Source organism: Ahaetulla prasina, chromosome 2, assembly GCF_028640845.1.
Source record: "Ahaetulla prasina isolate Xishuangbanna chromosome 2, ASM2864084v1, whole genome shotgun sequence".
Classification (NCBI taxonomy): Eukaryota; Metazoa; Chordata; class Lepidosauria; order Squamata; family Colubridae; genus Ahaetulla; species Ahaetulla prasina.
This window is the reverse complement of record NC_080540.1, coordinates 122,891,588-122,915,306: the sequence shown is the minus strand read 5'-3', so window position 1 is coordinate 122,915,306 and position 23,719 is coordinate 122,891,588.

Here is a 23,719-nt window from a genome sequence, read left to right as displayed (position 1 = left end):
TATAGAGTGTTAGGGCTACCCCATCCAAGATTCCTAGCCATTATAGGCAATAATTATGTCAAATGTAGTAGACTTACCACTTCCTGTAGCTGTAAACTCAACTAGTGAATATCAACAGGACTGTCATTAAAATAGTACTGTTGAGAATGAAGAGGAAGATATAAATATTTGGAGAGCTTCAAATTTTATAGAAGTATAAAAGTATACACAATAGAATAAACAAAGAGAGGATAAGAAAATTTAAACAATATTAATTCATGTCTATAGGGCTAGATAGATTACCTCCCAGGGTACTGAAAAAACTAACCACCAGTAATATTTTTTTTAAAAAAATTGGATGGATGGTGAGGCCCCAGAAGACTAGGGTAGAGCAAATCTTCAAAAACTGGAAGGATGGGGGACACTGAATATACACGGAGAAAGGGGTTCAAATGAATTGTCAGGCAAAGGGTATATGAGCAATTGGAAGACATGCTATATTTAACAGAAACCAGCATGGGATTGCTTCAAACAAATCAGGCTAGACTAAGCTTATCTCCTTTCTTGATAGAATTATTAGCTTAGTGGACCAGTGGAATGTTGTAGACCTAGCAAAGCCATAGATGGAGTGCCTCATGATATCTCCCTATATAAAATGGCCAAATATGAGTTAGCTGACACTACCCATCATTGGTCATACCCAAAAGTGTTTGTTTCTGGAATTACTGAGTACCGTCCTGGATTCTGTGCTGTTCAATATTTTCCTTGATGACTTAGATGTGAGAATTGAGGGAACACATGAAATTTGTAGATGATGAAACCAGGAGGGATAGGAAATACTTTGAGATACCGGTAATTGTACAGTCCCTTTTTGAAAGCCCTCAGTGATGGAGCACCCACATCTTCTGAACACAAGTCATTTCATTGGTTGATTGCTCTCACCATTAGGAAATTTCTCCTTAATTCTAGACTGAAAGAGAGAAAACAAATAAAAAGATCTAGACAGGCTTGGATGTCTAGGATGAATTGGATGGAAATAAACAAAGAGAAAAGTAAAGGTCTACATCTGGATAGGAATATGTAAGGAATAAGTACAGGGGGAAGTCTGCCCTGGCTTGTCAGTAATACATATGGAAAGGATTTGAGTGTCCTTATTGACCCACAGGTGTCAAACAACACTCAGCCGTGCTTTTCAAGAAATGTAAATGCTGAATATTCATTCTTTTTAATTTATTTGCCAGTGAAATTATAGTTATATAATACTTATCACCTAAAGGAAATTGAATGGAGGCTTCACTGCATTGTTGTGAGAAAATGTTAGCACAGATTGCATCAGATCTCTTTTAAATCAGGGCTCTCCCATCTCAGCTAGAATAATTCACAAATGAAAATAAAGACACAGGAAGGTCTCCAGACTGAAAACAGGATGCTATCCCATGCTGTAATGATCAAGCATTTTATTGTAACACTATCCAAATTAACAGTGTAATTCTCCATCAAAATGTAAAGAGTGGTTTTTGTCAATAGGTATAGTAGCTCAACTAAATAAATCACTTTACTTGTACCTTGAAATTCTATTATTGGCAAATAATTGTTAACACTGCTTTTTAATTGCTGGATGAAATTATAAGATGGTAGATGTCAAACTTTAAATCAAAATAAGCTTGAAATTATACAATCTTAAATCTTAAGGTTAGGATTTATCTTAATTGTGTGAATATTGCTAATATTGTGCTAATATTGCTAATATTGTAAAAAAAAACCACAAGATATATCCATCTTCACACATTTAGTAGATTACATCTGACTACTATGACCCTTGTGTTATGCTGAAAATACTAGTAGCATTAAAACAAAAACTGAAGCACATTCATTGATATAAGTTTGCATATTTATTAATGTTAATTCAACATTCAATTTCCCAAGGCAAAAAATATACAGATTGAAAGTTAATGTTTGGAATTGGTTCCTGTAATAAAACAGCTTCCTCAATTTCAAAACTTCCTGTAGCCTGTTATGCTCTTATACAGTTTGCAAAGTATTTCCTAGTCAAACCAAGTTAATGGATGACTAATAAACAATAGATCCTTTTATCAGTCAAGAAATAGAAAAAAAGAAAAGGTCTATTCCCTTGCTGTCCCTCATTCCACCTGTAGATACCTCCAAAATCATGAATGAAAAAAAACCCCACAGGATTTATCAAGATAATCTGATTACTTGATGCCATTTCTGTGATGTTTGTTTTCTGTGCTGTCCACCCTACCTCAAGTATTCAGAAATCTATATTAAACGCTTAGGAGTGCATGTGTGTTTGCTCTGTGCTTACATACAGTGCAAAACAAATAGTCATTTGTCTGTGAATTCATTCTCACGTCCCTCTACCAGCAGTTTGAACATGCCCCATTAATCAGATTTAAATGATATGTGTCATCTTCAGCTCACAGCTAAAACAGCTTAAAGTCACTGTTAACTGTTCTAGTTTCACTCTTTTTCTGACATACTTTTGGACATGTTCATGATCTAGGAAGCGTGATAGATAGTTGAATTAATGACTCAGTCAGAATCTGTCCAGCATTCTTTGGTTACTTTACTATATTTACTAATGTAGTATGGCTGTGTTACTATTATCCTTCTCATCTGTTCCATTATCTTCTCTTATTTATATCATTGTTATGATTATTATTACTTCGTTGCTATGATTATTATTGCTCTGTTTCTTTGCATGTGCACTGAGAGCTTCTGTACCGGAGACAAATTCCTTGTGTGTCTAATCACACTTGGCCAAACAAAGTATTCTATTCTATTCTTTAAATTGTAGCAGGCCCTTCCCTCCTCTTCAGTTACTGGCATCTGCCTTTCTTGACCATTATTGCTTGGGCTTCCTGAGGCATTGGACACCTGACTTGTACAGAGGGATTGACCAATGCAGGTGTATAATTAGTGCTTTCCAAAACCATTGTTAAAAATAATGTGGTCACTTTATAAATAAAGATTTAGCATCATTCTGAAAAAATACCAGACCATTTTTTTTAAAAAAAAAAATGGGTTTAACATAACATAACATAACAACAGAGTTGGAAGGGACCTTGGAGGCCTTCTAGTCCAACCCCCTGTCCAGGCAGGAAACCCTACACCATCTCAGTCAGATGGTTATCCAACATTTTCTTAAAAATTTCCAGTGTTGGAGCATTCACAACTTCTGCAGGCAAGTCGTTCCATTTATTAATTGTTCTAACTGTCAGGAAATGTCTCCTTAGTTCTAAGTTGCTTCTCTCCTTGATCAGTTTCCACCCATTGCTTCTTGTTCTGCCCTCAGGTGCTTTGGAGAACAGCCCGACTCCCTCTTCTTTGTGGCAGCCCCTGAGATATTGGAACACAGCTATCATGTCTCCCCTAGTCCTTCTTTTTATTAAACTAGACATACCCAGTTCCTGCAACCGTTCTTCATATGTTTTAGCCTCCAGTTCCCTAATCATCTTTGTTGCTCTTCTCTGCACTCTTTCTAGAATCTCAACATCTTTTTTACATCGTGGCGACCAAAACTGGATGCAATATTCCAAGTGTGGCCTTCCCAAGGCATTATAAAGTGGCACTAACACTTCACGTGATCTTGATTCTATCCCTCTGTTTATGCAGCCCAGAACTGTGTTGGCTTTTTTAGCAGCTGCTGCACACTCTGGCTCATATCTAAATGGTTATCCACTAGGACTCCAAGATCCCTCTCACAGGTTTTAACTAGGCAAGTGAAGAGTTCTGCCAGTTGTATGTTACTAGTTCTGGGCACAGGTTTTCTGCTATTTGTGCCAGCAATGAGCTTCCTATAGCTGTATTCTTTACTGTTTTTATTAATTGGGAGCAGAGGCATAGGGACATTTCAGCTGCTTACACATTTGACCATTCTACAGTCTATATGGACTGCCAACCCCACCCACTTGATGTTAGCCCAGTCATTTCCTTGCAGGACTAGTCAAAGTTTATTGTTTAATAAACTTACTGTTTATTGTTATTTCTTCCCGCTGTGCCTCTGTCAGCCACATTATTTCTATTTAGCTATTTATCACCACATATTCTTAAAGAGACCAAATGTCAAATAGGCATACAGCACTTCTGTGCCTGCCACCTGTTAATTGAGCAACTTGATATCCAATCTAACTATGTACCTACTTTCACTGATCTTTAGCTTGTGCAAATCACCTGGTGTGTGGATGTGGTTGTATGCACACATATCAAATGTAATCTACACGTCTTTTTGTCTTAAACCAATGCAGATGACCAATTAATCCCCAAAGTTGAAATACCAACCCAGGATGCCTTGCCCTTCTGTATATCCCTATCAAGGAAAAATATGCACTTCTATATTAATTCGTTTCTCCTGCTTTTTAACATATGAAGTTATTAAAAGTCATTCAGGGTTCAGTATGTTGATACCGAACTGCACACTGCTACCTTAGGCTGTGTGAGAGATGCTGCCAACATCCTTTCCTATTGTCTGGAGGCTGTCAGGGTCTGGATGGGAAAGAACAGACGGAAGCAGAACCTTAGTAAATTAGAGTTGCTGTTGATTCATCAGAGTTCTCCATTGCCCAGCAGAGTTCGACCTTGATGGACAAGCGCTATCTCCAGTGGAATAGGTTTGTGACTCGTGCGTACTTTTGGAGTCATAATCTTTTCTGAATCAGCAGTTTGAAGTCATGGCTAAGAGGAATTATGTCCAGCTTTGACTGGTGTTCCATATCTGGAACAAGAGGACCTGGCTATTATAACTCATGGTCTCATCACCACCAAATCAGACTTTGCAATGTGCTGGACTTGGAGCTGCTTTAAAGAGTCCCTGGAACCGGCTTCCGGTTTGGCTCCGCTGTGTTAATGGCGGCGATTTCAGTCCGCCCGTTCTTTGTGATTCTGTGAGAGCTGTTTAGACAGTGCTAATCTTCTGTCAACAGCTCGTAAATCTCTGCCCTCGGGCAAAGAGGGGGAGATGAGCATTTGAACTGAAGTTTGAGCCCCCAAGAAAAGCCCCAGAATGATTTCTGGTGGTTTGATGGGAAACGCTCCTTCGATAGTTCAAAAAAAGCTCCAGAGTCCAGAACGCCTCTGCAAAAGCAGAGCAAAACGCAGCGTCCATCTCCGTGACTGAAGAGGATTAATGATAAATTGTCAACACGGAAGAATCGAAAGCAGGAGGGCTGGCATTTGCTTGTAAGATGATTTTAACTCCCTGACAGAGAAGTTATTTGAAGAGTGGAGATGAAGAAAGATGGCGTTTTGTTTTTTGAAAGTGAAAGCTAAGGAAATGCTGATTACAATTGCTGGTGTGGAACCTCTAAGAAGAAAATAACAAGATTTTTTTTTTCTAAATGGAATTCTTTTTTTTTTTTTTTTAAAAAATCTATTTCTTTTTTTATTATCTTTTTTTTTACAGTGTTTAAGAAGAAAAATTTATTGGTTTTTTTTTTTCTTTTTATTCCCCCCCCCTTTTTTTCTTCTTCTTCTTCTTGATATTACTTAGTTTAAAAATGGCTTTTAAGCAAAGAGATTTAACCACTTCTAAATTATTGGAAATATCTTCACTTCAGGTACGGAAATTGAAAGAAGATATTAAAGACAGTCTAAGGAATTTTTTACAGGAGCTTATGGAGGCTCATCTTTCAGAAATAGATCAAAAATTTAATGAAATGGAGAAAGAAATACTGGATTTTAAAGATTTGGTGGAAGAGCAGAGTAAGGAGATGAAAAAATTAAAGGAATTAATTACTCCATTATTGTTATCTAGTACACAGACAGAAGAAAGACTGAATGAATTTAACCAAATTAATTTAGATTTGCAAAGGAAAATAGATGAAGTTCAAATTAATTTGAATTTAGAAAATAAAATAGATGATATTCAGGTTAAGGCTGATAAGGCAGAGGAAGAAAGGGTTATATTACAATATAAATTAATGGAATATGCTATAAGGGTAAGGGTTTAAGAGAATTTAAAGAGGAAAATTTGAAAGAGATTTTTATTCAGGCCTTTGCTCAGATAGAGGAATGGAACCAGAAGATTTTGAAGTTAATATTGAAAAATTTATCGTGTTAATTCCTGGTGGGCAAGGCAGAAGTGTTTACCGAGAGATGTGGTTATTTATTTTACAAATAAGAGGATTAGGTATGGAATTTTGCAAGCATTTTATAAAAATAAATTTCAAATATTAGGACAAGATATAATAATGATGAAGGAAATTCCTCCTAAAATGTTAAGAAAGAGAAAAGAATTTGCCTTTCTGGTGGATGAGCTTAAGAAACATCAGATATATTTTAGATGGGAGGTTCCAGCAGGTTTAACACTGAATTATAAAGGAAAAAAGTATTTTCTCAATACAATTTGTAAAGCACGAGATTTTTATACTAATGTATTAAAGATTGGGAATTCTTTGTTAACAGATGCTAAGTTGAATGGTGAATAGATGGTTGAAAATGTAAGATAGAAGAAGGAGGAGAATGTTTAACTTTATTAAATATGGTTATGGTTAATTTTTGTAAATGATTTATTGTGGATATAAATGTGTAATTTTAGGGGTACTATATGATATATTAAAGGTATAAAGGAATAGGAAGATGGAATATTGTTTAATTTTGGAGGATAGATAGTAAAATTTAGGAACTTGGATTAAATATTATATTTAAGAGATGGATGTAATGTTAATTAGAATGTAATTGTTATAATAGATATATTGTGGATGATATAGGTGTAATTTTAACAATGTTATTTGACATAAGTAAGGTAAAGTGAAGATTTTAATTATTACAATTGACACTTTGGATATTTGTAATATTATTTGTTGTATATATAAATGTTAAAGATGTGAAAAGATGGACTATTGCTTACCCCTGAAGGTTGGACAGAAAAATTAAAGAAACTAAGTTGGAAATATGAACTATTTTTGAGAGATTGCTAAGGAAGAAAGACATTTTAGAAGAAACCTTGGTGAATATTGGAAGATGGAACGTTGTTTTGATATTGATTGATGAAGGTTGGATATTAAAACTACGTACTTTATTCAAGAATAAACACTAACTCAATTGGAAACTTTGAGAATTCTAGGAGTGGAATGGTCTGATATATAATGGAGTGGAAGAAAAGTATCTTCTTTGTCTTTGGAAGGAGTGGAGGTTTTAAGGAACGACTATGGATTATGATTTGTGCTAGATTTTAATTTTGTTGTTAGTTTTATACCCTGTACTCGGTTCTCGGAAGTCCTGGGGGTGGGGAGGAAGGGAAGGGAGGGAGGGGTAGAAAATGGATTGATAGTTAATGTACAAAGATGATTGAAGATGTATAATTAATGTAAGATCGGACCTGCCTGGTTACTACTTTAGAATGAAGGGAAAGAAGGAGTAGAAGAGAGAAGGAGGAAAGAGAAGAGGAGGAGGAGGAAAGGAAGGAAGGAAGAGGGGAAGAGGGAGAAGAAAGGAATAGGGAGGAAAGAGGAGAGGATGTAGATAAGAGAGGGGGAGGATGGTTATGGAAAGTAGAAGAAGGTAAAGAAGGAGAGTAAAAGGAAAAGGAAGGGGGTGGTGACCAGGCAGATCCGATTAATTGTATATGAGGGTACATTAAATATGTTATTGGATATATTATTGGATAAGAATGTCAAAATAAAACTTTTTAAGACAAAAAAGAGTCCCTGGAACCAGGGGTGAAATGCTCCCAGTTCAGACCAGATCGCCTGATCCGGTAGCGATGGCGGCAGGTAGAACTGGTAGCAAAAATCCCTGCCCCCCCTCCCATGCCCAGCTGAGCCATGTGATCATCAGAGTTTTTTTTCTTTTAAAAGCGTTTTTTCTTCAGTGGAAAAAATGCTTTTAAAAGTTTAAAAAAAGCATCTGATGATCGCGCGGCTCAACTGGAGTCATCAGAACCCTTTAAAAGCTTTTTTCCCTCTGGCGATCCCAGCTGAGTTGCCTGATCATCACAGGCTTTTAAAAGCATTTTTAAACAACCTCTTCGGCCAAAGAGGTTGTAAAAAAATGCTTTTAAAAGTAAAAAAAAAAAAAGTTGGCCACAACCACCCAGTCACATTACCCCACCACCACCACCAAGCCACGCCCACAGAACCGGTAGTAACAAATTTTACATTTTACCTCCTGCAGAAATCTTGTTCTGCAGATTTTTCATTGTTTGCCAGTTGGTTTAAAGTGCTGATTTTGATCTAGAATGTCCTTTATCTATATGTCCTTGGCACATAGATTCCTGGAGGATTACCTAGCTAGGTCTTCTAGGGAGAAATCTCTGCAAATTCTATAGGAGGTTTGGGGAATTAAAGCATTGTCATGCTATGACAATGGTTGCATTGTGGAATAGTCTTTCTTGGGTGGAACCCTCTTTTCATTCTCCCCCCCCCCAAAAAAAAAAACCAAACCTGAGCTTCTTTGGAGAGCCCTTCTTTGATTTGGTGCTGCCATTATTATTAGTTATTTTTATGCTATTACTGTGCTTTTTTCTTTAATGGTTGTTATTTCTATTCAGGACTCAGAATTTTAAGTCATTCCAATTTAACTGTATTATTTATTCTAAGATGCTGAGAGTTTCTGGGTTGTGGCAGGATAGAAATATGTTTAATAAATACATAAACTAATATGAACTTGTAATAATATTATCTTCATTATCATCGGAACCTCAGAAAAAACAATTACTACCAACCTGCCTTCGATTGAGGACCTGTATACTGCACGAGTCAAAAAGAGGGCTGTGAAAATATTTACAGGCCCCTCACATCCTGGACATAAACTGTTTCAACTTCTACCCTCAAAATGACCCTATAGAGCACTGCACCCCAGAACAACTAGACACAAGAACAGTTTCTTCCCGAATGCCATCATTTTGCTAAACAAATAATTCCCTCAACACTGTCAAACTACTTATTAAATCTGCACTACTATTAATCTTCTCATCGTTCCTATCACCCATCTCCTCTGACTTATGACGCCATGTATCCTTATGATGTATATTGATAGTTTCCTAGTATGATTTGATTGCTTATTTGTACCCTATGACCATCATTAAGTGTTTTACCTTATGATTCTTGACAAATATATCTTTTCTTTTCATGTACACTGAGAGCATATGCACCAAAAACAAATTCATTGTGTGTCCAATCACATTTCGCCAATAAAGAATTCTATCATTTAGGGCTTCTTTTCACCTAATTATCATAACTGATTATGTTGAAAAAAACTCTGAACACACATGATGGATCTGCAACCTTTTTCTAATCTCATTCTCTTATATGATGCAGATAGGAAGTTCTCTTTATTTGTTACCTTGAATTTTAAAGAAAAATTATGATTCTAAATACAGAATCATCTGGTTGAAGGAGACACTCAACAACAAAGGAAATGTTCTATTGTAGCATATAGCTGGTTCTGCTTAAACAGCAAGAGCCTGGAAGCATTGATGAACAAACTCTAGTAAACCCATTCCTCATTCATTGACCAGAAAAAAGTGATAATGTTTATGGGAAAATGTAGAAAGACTAGCAATGCAGTATCCTGACCAGAATAATAATCAGATCAAAGGATGACAAGGTTTTAAACTTCCTGGTATTTCTTCTCTGGAAGTCCTCTTGTTATTCAGTAATTTTGTGATCACAATGCCACTACTTTGTTTCCAACAGGTCTCAAAATGTTACAACCTAATGTGTAACTGATGTGTAACTCATGCAACAACATGAAGGTTACTGTGTAAGTGTATGGGAAAGGTGATGCTTAATTAAGTGGCAGAGCAAAAGGTGGTGATGAGGCATCTGTTCAGGAAGAAAAGTACATGCCTACCTGAGCATGAAAAGAAGGGCTTATCTGAACTCTTGGGGAAGAAGCTTAATTGTTTATTGCACTTTGGACATATGGCACTATTCTAGAAAACAGTTCAGAACACTCTTCACACTGCAATGTGAACAACGCGTAATCTTATGTATCAGTAAATAAAAAGTTGCTCATTTGTGTGACCATCATTATGGAATTAGAAGTGTATCCATGGGCCTGTCTTTCCATATAACCTGGCAGGTTCAAGAGACTTCTTTTCATGTAGACTTCCAACTTGTATCTCTTAATGTTTGGAGGTCCAGTCGTTCCAAGGCTGATCGGACACTAGTGAGGTCCTTTACTAGGACCTACCTAGTGGCAATGAGGGAGGTGAAGCGTTCCTGCTGTTACCTTATGCCTCCCATCGACCCGTACGCTCTCACAGAGAGGGCCTTCTCAGGGTGCCGTCCGCCAAACAATGTCAGCTGGCGGCCCCCAGGAGTAGGGCCTTCTCTGTGGGAGCACCAACGCTCTGGAACGAACTCCCCCCTGGCTTACGTCAAGTGCCTGATCTTCGGACCTTTCGTCGTGAGCTAAAACCATATTTATTCATTCAAGCAGGACTGGCATAAACAGTTGATTTTAAATTGGGGTTTTAGTAATATTTTAAATTTTTAAATTTTTTAAATTATCGGCCGTTTAGTAATAGTTCATTTTAAATTCTTTTAATTGTATATATTCTGTAATTTATTTTGGCTGTACACCGCCCTGAGTCCTTCAGGAGAAGGGCGGTATAAAAATTTAATAAAATAAATTTAATAAAATAAATAATGTCCTAAGGAAAAAGCTTATTAATCAAATATACTAAGGGATGTGCAAACTATTTGAAGGGATCTGTTGGAAAGCAAATGAAAAAGCCTCAAGGGGACCTTTTGAAGATCTGGTATGCTAGCTTTGAGACTCTACTCATTCAATTCAATGACGAATCTGCATACAGACAGGAGGTTGAACAACTAGCCTTGTGGTGCAACCAGAACAATTTTGAACTAAATACACTCAAAATTGTAGAAATGGTGGTAGATTTTAGGAGTAATCCTCCTATACTACCACCTCTTACAATACTAGACAACACAGTATCAACAGTAGAGACCTTCAAGTTTCTAGGTTCTATCGTATCTCAAGACTTAAAATGGATACCTAAAATCAAAACATCATCATCAGAAAAGCACAACAAAGAATGTTCTTTCTGTGCCAACTCAGAAAGCTCAAACTGCCCAAAAAGCTGCTGATTCAGTTCTATGGAGGAATTATTGTCATCTGCACCTCTATAACTGTCTGGTTTGGCTCTGCAACTAAAAAAGACAGAGACAGACTTCAACGGATAATTAGAACGGCAGAAAAAATAATTGCTACCAACCTGCCTTCCATTGAGGAGCTGTATAATTCATGAGTCAAAAAGAGGGCTGTGAAAATATCCTCAGACCCCTCACATCCTGGACATAATTTTTTTCAACTTCTACCCTCAAAATGAGCATTGCACACCAGAACAACAATAGAGCATTGCATACCAGAACAACTAGACACAAGGACAGTTTTTCCCCCCGAATGCTATCAACTCTGCTAAACAACTATTCTTCTATTCTATTCTATTCTATTCTATTCTATTCTATTCTATTCTATTCTATTCTATTCTATTCTATTCTATTCTATTAACTATAACACACATTACTTTCAATTCTATTGATTGTAATTAGAGTCAGTGTAACTTGAGTTATCAATGCTTTTATAATCCACATAGGTACATTATTTTATAGCCAACTGATATGATGCTTCCTTTCATTTCAGTATATTTATAATAAGAAAGCCCATAATTTAATTACATGTAAGAAATGATATAAATGTACAATCTCCCATATACATGCACACCTGTCTGTTTTCATCTTGATCCATTTATAATGGCATTCAAAAGTCTGCTTTAATGTTCTGGTTTAATGCCTTCTTGTAGAACAGTTACTTTTCCCCCTCCCTTTCAGATTTGGTGTTGATAGCTTATTCATCTGCATAACACATCTATTTGATTGCCATAATGTGCTGTAAAAGCATCTCAGAAGACACATACAATTTAAAATGAGACACAGCAATCTTAATTTCAGGTACTTGATATGACGTGGGGAGATTAGTAGTCTTTTGGTTCTAGAGAAACATAGCCTCATTAACCACCAACATAGAATAGAATAGAATAGAATTTTATTGGCCAAGTGTGATTGGACACACAAGGAATTTGTCTTGGTGCATATGCTCTCAGTGTACATAAAAGAAAAGATACGTTCATCAAGGTACAACATTTACAACACAATTGATGATCAATATATCAATATAAATCATAAGGATTGCCAGCAACAAGTTATAGTCATACAGTCATAAGTGGAAAGAGATTGGTGATGGGAACTATGAAACGATTAACAGTAGTGCAGATTCAGTAAATAGTCTGACAGTGTTGAGGGAATTATTTGTTTAGCAGAGTGATGGCCTTCGGGAAAAAACTGTTCTTGTGTCTAGTTGTTCTGGTGTGCAGTGCTCTATAGCGCTTTTGAGGGTAGGAGTTGAAACAGTTTATGTCCAGGATGCGAGGATCTGCAAATATTTTCACGGCCTCTTCTTGATTCGTGCAGTATACAGGTCCTCAATGGAAGGCAGGTTGGTAGCAATTATTTTTCTGCAGTTCTAATTATCCTCTGAAGTCTGTGTTTTTCTTGTTGGGTTGCAGAACCGAACCAGACAGTTATAGAGGTGCAAATGACAGACTCAATAATTCCTCTGTAGAATTGGATCAGCAGCTCCTTGGGCAGTTTGAGCTTACTGAGTTGGCAGAAAGAACATTCTTTGTTGTCCTTTTTAATGATGTTTTGATGTTAGCTGTCCATTTGAGATCTTGCGATATGATAGAACCCAGAAATTTGAAGGTTTCTACTGTTGATACTGTGTTGTCAAGTATTGTGAGAGGTGGAAGTATGGAAGGGTTTTTCCTAAAGTCTACCACCATTTCTACGGTTTTGAGTGTGTTCAGTTCCAGATTGTTTTGGTTGCACCACAAGGCTAGTCGTTCGTCCTCTCGTCTATATGCGGATTCGTCATTGTCTCGAATGAGACCAATCACTGTTGTGTCATCTGCGAACTTCAGTAGCTTAACAAATGGATCATTGGAGATGCAGTCATTGGTATACAGAGAGAAGAGAAGTGGGGAGAGCACACAGCCTTGGGGGGCCCCTGTGCTAATTGTACAGGTATTTGATGTGATCTTGCTTAGCTTCACCTGCTGCTTCCTGTTTGTTAGGAAGCTTGTGATCCACTTACAAGTCTGTTCCGGTACCTGTAGCTGGTTTAGCTTAGTTAGAAGAATGTCTGGAATGATGGTATTGAATGCTGAACTAAACATTTGCTCGGATTTGAGAATAATTCTGGGAGTTTATAGTTAATTAGGGGGGATCTGGTTCATAAAGTCTCCTTGGATTTTAAATTGTTACAAATTGTTCAGTAGCAATATAATAGGAGTGACTAGTTGTCCTCGACTTAATAACAGTTCAAATTCAAACCTTCATTGTCAACATGTTAACAATATATAATATAACAATATAGCAACAGAGTTGGAAGGGACCTTGGAGGCCTTCTAGTCCAACCCCCTGCCCAGGCAGGAAACCCTACACCATCTCAGACAGATGGTTATCCAAGATTTTCTTAAAAATTTCCAGTGTTGGAGCATTCACAACTTCTGCAGGCAAGTCGTTCCACTGATTAATTGTTCTAACTGTCAGGAAATGTCTCCTTAGTTCTAAGTTGCTTCTTTCCTTGATCAGTTTCCACCCATTCCTTCTTGTTCTACTCTCAAGTGCTTTGGAGAACAGCCCGACTCCCTCTTCTTTGTGGCAACCCCTGAGATATTGGAACACTGCTATTATGTCTCCCCTAGTCCTTCTTTTTATTAAACTAGACATACCCAGTTCCTGCAACCGTTCTTCATATGTTTTAGCCTCCAGTCCCCTAATCATCTTTGTTGCTCTTCTCTCCACTCTTTCTAGAGTCTCAGCATCTTTTTTACATCGTGGCGACCAAAACTGAATGCAGTATTCCAAGTGTGGCCTTACCAAGGCATTATAAAGTGGCACTAACACTTCATGTGATCTTGATTCTATCCCTCTGTTTATGCAGCCCAGAACTGTGTTGGCTTTTTTAGCAGCTGCTGCACACTGCTGGCTCATATCTAAATGGTTATCCACTAGGACTCCAAGATCCCTCTCACAGGTACTACTATTGAGCAAGTTACCACATATACGGTACCTGTGCATTTTGGTTTTTTTGCCTAAATGTAGAACCTTACTTTTTTCACTGTTGAATTTCATTTTGTTAGATAGCGCCCAATGTTCAAGTCTGTCAAGATCTTTCTGTAACTTGAGCCTATCTTCTAGAGTGTTGGCTATTCCTGCCAGCTTGGTGTCATCTGCAAAGTTGATGAGTTCCCCATCTATCCCCTCGTCCAAGTCATTGATGAAGATGTTGAAGAGTACTGGGCCTAAAACAGAGCCTTGGGGTACTCCACTGCATACTTCCCTCCATGTGGATGTAGTTCCACTGAGGACTACACGTTGAGTGCGGTTGATCAGCCAGTTACGAATCCATCTGGTGGTGGTGCTGTCTAACCCACATTTTTCTACTTTATCTAGTAGTAGGTTATGGTCTACTTTATCAAATGCTTTACTGAAGTCCAAGTAAATTATATCGACAGCATTCCTCTGGTCTACTAATTTTGTCACTTTGTCAAAGAATGCAATAAGATTAGTCTGGCATGATCTGTTTTTGACAAACCCATGTTGGCTTTTGGTTATTACTTTGTTTGATTCTAGCTGTTCAGTGATTCGCTGCTTGATTATCTTTTCCAGAATCTTCCCCGGTATTGAGGTCAGGCTGATAGGTCTGTAGTTTCCTGGATCTGTTTTTTTTTCCTTTTTTGAAGGTAGGAACTACATCAGCTCTTTTCCAATCCTCTGGCAGCTCCCCTGTGCTCCAGGATCTTTGAAAGATATAGTTCAGTGGTTCTGAGATCACGTCTGCCAATTCCTTCAGAACCTCGGGGTGTAATCCATCCGGTCCTGGTGATTTGAACTCGTCTAGGGTAGACAGGTGTTCACTTACCATTTTCTTCCCTATTTTAACTTGTGTTTCTAATCTGTTTTTTTGTGGTGCTGTTTTTGATAGGTTGGATTGTTTTTTCCTTTTGTGTAAAGACAGATGCAAAAAATGAGTTAAGTAGATCTACTTTCTCCCTGTTGCTTGTCACCTTCTTGCCACTTTCTCCCAGCAATGGGCCAATTGTTTCCTTGACTTTTTTCTTGTTTTTAACATGTTGGAAGAAGCTTTTTTTGTTATTTTTTTACTTTTGTTTACATTAATTAGTAATTAGAGCTATAGTAGCTGATCTGTAAAAGTTTAGGTCAGCATTCAGTGGCAGCAAAGAGAATGTTCACTATTTCTTTGCTCTCATCTAGTGGCTGTCCAGAATGTCCAGATATAACAGAATTTGTGGTGTCAACAAATAAGTTAACCAAGGTTAGTGGCATAATTGATCCAATGTTGGAATGGCCTCGGGAGACAGAAGGAAGAGATGAACATTAGATAACTGTAATATAAAATATATTTCAATCCAGAGAAGGAGAGAAGGCATAGGAAGCATTTCAGAAGAGGCCATCTCTAGTTTTCCAAAGAATAAAAGGAAAGGAGGGGAGGAATACTTTCAGACTCTAAGAATTTTGTTAATATAACGTTACAACAGAAATAAAGCTAGTACTCATTGTTGTGCTTCTTGTCTAGACTACCTTGAAGGGCATATCCATTCATTTATCCATTTCATCTCTCATCCAAACAATTCAGCTATTCTCTGAAAAGTACAGTATTGAAAGTGGGCCTGATAACTTCTAGAATTGAGTTGCGCCAGGTTGAAGTAGCTCATTTTTTTGCTATGGGATGGGAGGCCCCATGAAATCTGTTGGTTGATGGCAAGTGAAAGAGGGCCTCTGCTCTCTTTCTTTCCTATACACATAATTTTACCCAAAGTATTTCTATCCCACATGCACCCAATCTTCTCTTCATTCTGTACTGGACGGAATACTGAAACTCAAGTTGTTCAAGGCGATAATAAGTTACTAATTTAACTAGACTGGGCTGATCTTAGTTGAAATTCTCTTTGTGCAACCTTTTTTAGTTTTCCCTATATTTTGCTTTTGCAACAAATTGGGGTTTTCTTTTTACATTTTTAAAAACATTTTCAAACTTTTTTTACATTGGCTTCATTGATTTACTAAATACATTTCTTATTAGAAACTTCCATACTTCCAAGATCATATTCTACCTCTTGTGCTTCAGGATTGGCCCCAAGTGTACTATGTTTTGCATTTCTCTGCTTTGTGTAGGAAGATACAAAATACCTTACTTTCTGGTTTTCTAAAGCTGGGCTGCAGAGAGATGTTTTGTTAGAAGGCCAAATGCATAGGCCTCTTGCAGAGGTCAGACTGACGTCAAAATGATATTGTGCTGTTGGGATGTCATTGCCCAAATGGTGCAAGTATGCAACATTTCACTTGTGAAAATATCATAGCACATGCAATATTACTTGCCCCCATGAGCATCTATTGCTAAGCATCTACTCAACAGGACAGATTAGGAGATGGATCATTTTGACTGGTGGCAGTGTATCATATTGGGAAATTTTTGGAAGAGAGAATCTGCCAAGTAAGTTTTTACATTGTCCCTCCCCGCCCCCAGTTTGTAACAAAGGGTTCCCACCTCTGTTCCCATTCAGTGCTTACTTGGCCAGACATACCATGAACACAGATAAAATACTGAACATTTAATATAGCTTTTCCTTTGTTGCATTTCTTTTACAAACAACCTTTCCCAGCTGTGTAAAACGGAAACAGCCCTTTATCTACCAAATCCAAATAATCTCGGATGGCTAAAGTTGTTTCTCAGAGGAACTGTAATGGTTTTCTAACCCACAAGGCTTTGCTTCAGACAGATACTGTGACTGTTCTTTCACCCTATTATCTGCCTGGACTTTCAGCAAATGTTATTTGTTTGTCAAAACAGTACCGTCAAAGGGGCCCGTGTTCTCAATTAAAACCTTGACCCTCTTCTAACCTTCTCTGGGAAATGCTCATTAGTGAACTACTCTGCTGCAGGCTGCAGAAAATGTGGAGACAGCACTATAAACATGGAGATTCCAAAGCGCCTCACGTAAGACTAAGTAATTTCCCTCTGTGGGAGTCAGAAGAAGCTCACAAGTTTGATCCTGGGATGAGTGTTTTTTGAAGTTCAACCCCAGAATTTCAGAGCTGTTCACCTGGGGAAAGGGGCTTACCCTCAGAAGAGTGAAAAAAAATGCTTATAAACAGATCAACAATAAAACAGTGCTTCCTCTTTCTTGCTAGTTTATGGAAGACACGAAGGCTGACTAGGGCAAGAAAACAGGCTGTTTGGCTTTCTGGCCGACTCCCAAATTAAATGAATATAATGAACTGAACTGTTTCCTTGCACTCATCATCTTTGTATGTGCCTGGCTATTAGCAATTTACAAAGATGGGCCGCAGACACATTAATGTGCCTGCTATTTGACTCCTGCTATTCTACAAAGAAAAATACATACATGGTGGAACACTCCAGCAGAAGTTCATCTCCCAGGAATTCTTTTCAGTCCTTGACCGCAGAAGCAACAAGACTCCATGGTAACAAGAGACGATGCTCCATACATGCTACTTTCAGATAATGCTCCAGGTCAGAGATCTATTCAGCTGAATGAAGTTCCATTCAAGCAGAGGAGGGGGAAAAAAAAACTCTTTTCTTAATCTCTCTCCTAAACTCCTGAGGCTGCTTTCCTCTTCATGCCTTTCTACCTGAAATATAGGATTACTTACCTATACATTGACACTCTTAAATGCTCCATCATCTGCCAAAAACTTTCACAGAACCCAGCCCTGACTCAGCTGTTTCCAGAAAGATCTTCTAGTCCTATCCTAACAATTTGCAGCTGCTTTCTAGAGTTGAGGCATAAAAGGAATGGTGATAGGGCCGGCCTCATTAGAAAGCAAGATGAATGCACTGTTTTGTTACGGTAAAATGTAGGCATGTTTTAACATGCTGGTTTTGGTGTGTTAATCTATAACTGTTGCAGATAACTCACTGGGACCTGCAAGTTCTGGCTCTTTAAAGCAGTGTTTTTCAACCTTGGTAACTTTAAGATATGTGGACTTCAACTCCCAGAATTCCCCAACCAGCCATATCTGGAAAATTTAAATCTTAACTGCCTTCTAACTCATATACAATTTGGAGAAGATATTTATGTCCCAAGGCATTTTATGCCTATACACATCTACTGATGTCTGCTGGACTTTAATAAAAGTTTCTGATTTATTCATGCATTTGTCAAGTTAGGTCTACATTTTTGAAACATAAAGGCATGCTCTTGTTTTCGTGTTATATTGTGATCCTAAATATCATTGGCAAAAAGAAGAATTAATTAGGCATTCACATCATTTTTTTGTTCTTTCTTGGTTTCCAGAATACCATCTCTCCAAGTGTGTTCAGTATTTTTTCTCCCAGTGTTTCCTTTTGATGAGCTGCTCCCCGCCCTCCACCTTTCAGGTCTTCAGTTTGGTCCTGTCCTTTTCCACCCCCTGCAGCATCAGAGAAAAAGTTAGGCCTCCAGGCTTGAATTACAACAAGCCTTTGCTTAGAAAACAACTATGGTTCCTAGTGCATATAACCCATTTTTGATTATTTCTTTTTCAACATTACCTCTTGCTGTTGTTTTTATGCCCATTTAATATTTTTGGTCTAATAAAATTTAATTTATTTATTTATTTATTTATTATTATTTAAATTTGTATATAAAATTTAATAATGCTAAAACAAAAATTAAGCAACTCTAGGGGGAACTCAAGTTTCCTTATAATAATGTTATAATGCAATGGGCCAATTTAAAACTGTTCTCCTGTTTATCACACACCTCGTTTTATTTCCTTTACAGTTGTATAAACCTTAATGGCCAAAGTGTTCCTGTGTTGACTATATGCTGAAAGAGATCCTTCTGGATCTATACCTTTTCCTTTTTGCTAATCTGTTTCTGATTTACGTAGAATGTGATTCAAAGCAGAACTCTGCACCTTGGGCTCCATTCCATAGCAGGCCACAGTTCAAATGTCATGTCTCAAGATTGAAACCGGGGCCTCTCTCTTTCTGTAAAACTATGAGGATCAGATTCAAGCAGCTTCAATCTTCGGTAAGTTTTGAATTTAGCACTGCCTTGATTCTATTCTTGTTGTCTATAAACAGACTGCATTTTTTTTTAGTGAGTATCCCCATCCCATTTAACCCATAGATAAGGGTAACTGGATTCCACTTGTTGCTCAGAATTACCTTCTCACTTGTAAGATCACTGACTGTCCTACTTGTATTCCAGTAGTTTAGGTAAATTCAGCTTCTCTTATATGTTTGCTTGGTTGCTGAGAAAGGGGTACTCTTAATGGTAGAAATAAATATGACATTGAAACCACTTTGTTTTCATTGGGTTGCCAAGAAATATAAGAGATTGCCCTCAGCAGGCCTTGGGAGCTGTTTATATATATACATACATCGGACAAACCAACAGAAGAATAAGTGCACGCATTGAAGAACACAAGAACTCAGTCAAAAAAGAGGAACCAACTTCTTCCCTGGTCCAACACTTTAAAGTCACAGGACATGATATTGACTTTAAAAAGACCAGAACTATCGCCAAAACTGAACACTTTAACAACAGAATAATCAGAGAAGCCATCGAGATAGAAAAACGCCCACACAGCATGAACAAACGAGAGGATACCTCCCGCCTACCAGCCATTTGGAAACCCGCCCTTATTGACAAACGAGTCCCTAACACGAGGAATGACACCAGACCCACACTCACGAGGTCCACACAGGATGGCTTCAGAGGATTATCAACGCTTCTTTGTTGGAAGGGGTTTTCCCTGCCGCCTTGAAAGAGGCGGTGGTGAGACCCCTCCTTAAGAAGCCCTCCCTGGACCCAGCTATTTTAGGTAATTATCGTCCAGTCTCCAACCTTCGCTTTGTTGCGAAGGTTGTAGAGAGTGCCGTGGCGCGACAGCTACCCCAATACCTGGATGAAGACGTCTATCTAGACCCGTTCCAGTCCGGCTTCCGACCCGGATACAGCACGGAGACAGCTTTGGTCGCATTGGTAGATGATCTCTGGAGGGCTAGGGACAGGGGTTATTCCTCTGCCCTGGTCCTATTAGACCTCTCAGCGGCGTTCGATACCATCGACCATGGTATCCTGCTGCACCGGTTGGGGGGATTGGGAGTGGAGGCACCGATATCGGTGGTTCTCCTCCTATCTCTCCGACCGGTCGCAGACGGTGTTGACAGGGGGCAGAGGTCGACCGCGAGGGGCCTCACTTGTGGGGTCCTCAGGGGTCGATTCTCTCGCCTGCTGTTCAACATCTACATGAAGCCGCTGGGTGAGATCATCAGTGGTTTCGGGTGAGATACCAGCAGTACGCTGATGATACCCAGCTGTACTTTTCCACCCCGGCCACCCCAATGAAGTTGTTGAAGTGCTGTCCCGTGTTTGGAAGCCGACGGGTCTGGATGGGGAGAAACAGGCTCAAGCTTAATCCTCCAAGGCGGAGTGGCTGTGGATGCCGGCATCCCGATTCAGTCAGCTGCAGCCGCAGCTGGCTGTTGGAGCAGTGTGGCCCCAAAGGATAGGGTGCGCAACTTAGGTGTCCTCCTGGATGATCGGCTGTCGTTTGAAGATCATCTGGCCGTCTCAGGAGGGCCTTCCACCAGGTTCGCCTGGTTCGGCAGTTGCGCCTTCCTTGATCGAGATGCCTTATGCACAGTCACTCATGCGCTCGTTACCTCTCGCTTGGATTACTGTAATGCTCTCTACATGGGGCTCCTTGAAGTGCACTCGAGGCTCCAGTTAGTCAGAATGCAGCTGCGCTGGTGATAGAGGAGCTACTCGTGGCTCCCATGTAACACCGCTCCTGCGCAGACTGCACTGGCTGCCTGTGGCCTTCGAGTGCACTTTAAGGTGTTGGTTACGACCTTTAAAGCGCTCCATGGCTTAGGACCTGGGTACTTACGGGACCGCCTGCTGTTACCACATGCCTCCCACCGACCCGTACGCTCCCATAGAGAGGGACTTCTCAGGGTGCCGTCCGCCAAACAATGTCGGCTGGCGGCCCCCCGGGGAAGGGCCTTCTCTGTGGGGCTCCACACTCTGGAGCAGGCTTCCCCAGGTCTACGTCAAATACCTGACCTTCGGACATTCCGTCGCGAACTAAAGACACATCTCTTTATTCGCGCGGGGCTGGCCTAAATTGGATTTTTAATGGGAAATTTTATTAATTTTTAAACGGGGTTTTCAGTTTATGGTAATTTAATTTCAGGCTAATTTTAAATAGGTTTTTAAAATGATATTTTAACTTGTATATTTGTATTGCTGGTTTTATCTTGCCTGTACACCGCCCTGAGTCCTTCGGGAGAAGGGCGGTATAAAAATCAAATAAAATAAATAAATAAATAAATAATGTCACCACCACACATCCACCCAGAAAGCAGACCCAAACCCACACTGATCATGAAGCACGACCAAGGACCAGAAGCCAGACCGCAGCTGCAACATTAGCCATTTCAAACCCCTCCAATCCATACATGCAGCAGACTGACACCCACTATGAAGATGTAGCACACCAAAGCCAAACAACAGCTATGCAGCTCACCAGCCCCCTGCAACACAGACTAAATTGAGCACAACCAAGCCCACTCAAACAGGACACCAGCCAATCAGAGCACAAGCCTCCATCCAATCAGAACACAGCCAAGCTCCCACCCAATCAGTTCAAACTAGCAGTTAAAAGGAAGAAACAGCTGCGATCACATTGCCCAGAGCACGGCTGAAGCCTGAAGATGACGAAGACATTTCCAAACGCTGAAGATTTCCAATTACGCAGAAAACCACACATATATATATATATATATATATATATATATATATATATATATATATATATATATATATATATATATATATATATATATATATATATATATATATGTTTTCTGAGGTTTTCACGGGTGTTTGTATATAGGTCTTTGGTTGTTCGGGTTTTCTCCCGTAAGATTGGAAGTGTCTTATGACGCTCGACAAAGTCTCATTCGTCATCTTCAGGCTTCAGCTTCAGGCTTCTGGGAGCAATGTGTGATTGCAGCTGTTTCTTCCTTTAACTGCTAGTGGGGGTTTGAACTGATTGGGTGGGAGCTTGGCTGTGCTCTGATTGGATGTGGGTTTTTTGTGCTCTGATTGGCTGGGGGTGTGTCCTGTTTGGGTGGGGGCTTGGTTGTGCTCAAATTAGTCTGAGTTGCAGGGGGATCTGAGCTAGTGAGCTGCACTGCTGCTGTTTGGCTTCGTGTTCGTGGTCGTGCTTCGTCGAAACGTCGCCAAGACACTTCCAATTTTACGCGGGAGAAAACCCGAATAACCAAAGACCTACATATATATATATATATATATATATATATATTGTCTAAAACTTCATCCAATTTTGAATGGCTAAGAAAATGTATGTTCATCTCCTCCTTATCCAATACATATACCTTTCTTGCAGTTTGTTCTGGTTGCATCCTATATAAACTCTGCCCAAACTGTTAGACATGCTCTTTCAAAGAAAGAAGCTGTTGTAGCCTATAGATAAATACAGAAAAGTAGCTCACATACTAGTTTTGACCTTGAGTATTATATCCCCATTGACATATGACTGCCGAGGGGAGATGTAAAAGGCAAAGAAGGATGTGCTCATACCACTTCAGAGCTGATAAAGGCATGCTCTTGTTTTCGTGTTATATTGTGATCCTAAATATCATTGGCAAAAGAAGAATTAATTAGGCATTCACATCATTTTTGTTCTTTCTTGGTTTCCAGAATACCATCTCCAAGTGTGTTCAGTATTTTTTCTCCCAGTGTTTGATGAGCTCGCCCTCCACCTTTCAGGTCTTCAGTTTGGTCCTGTCCTTTTCCACCCCCTGCAGCATCAGAGAAAAAGTTAGGCCTCCAGGCTTGAATTACAACAAGCCTTTGCTTAGAAAACAACTATGAAATTTTATGGTTCCTAGTGCATATAACCCATTTTTCTCTCCTCCGCCCCATAATACGAAGCATTCTTTTAGCAGAATAATGAAGGAAACTGTGATGTCTAGAGCAACACAAAGAAACAGAACATTCCAATCAGGGAAAAATGTTCCTAGGCTACAGTGACTGTCAGTGGCAAATTTGGAGCTTGGGATGGAGCCAAAATTGTGATGGAATGTAGTCCAGATTCCAGGATGGAGGAGGAGCATTTTTTCCTTGTTTTCAAGACTGTAAAATCATCAGTAACAGCAGCAACATTTCTTCTCTTGGCAAGTTTATTCTCTCCCTCCCACCCCCCACCCCCGCCCCAAAGATAAAATGGTTGATTCCAGAGGACCAAGAGACAACATGATTCAGATAGCTTGTGTGAAAAAAAAAAGAGAGGGTGAAGATGGTTCCTCCTTAATAATTCCCAGAGTACATGCTTTATGGGGATGATAGCATGCTTTAGTTTGGCAAGATTCTGTCTTTAAGTGAGGAACAATAAAGAAATCTGCTTGTAACATTCATAACATTTCTTGATTTCTCTGGAATCCATTGGATGTTAGTACGTTTGTGAGAGTGTGTAGTTCGGTTTTTAGGTGTTGTTCGTCAGCTAAGCATTTTGTTCTAGAGATGAGTGTCTTGGCTACGGAGTTGATCTGTGCTGGGTGGTGGTGTGAGAGTGCATGCAGATAGCGGTTTGTGTGTGTTTTCTTCTGGTAGATGGTGTGTCCTAGG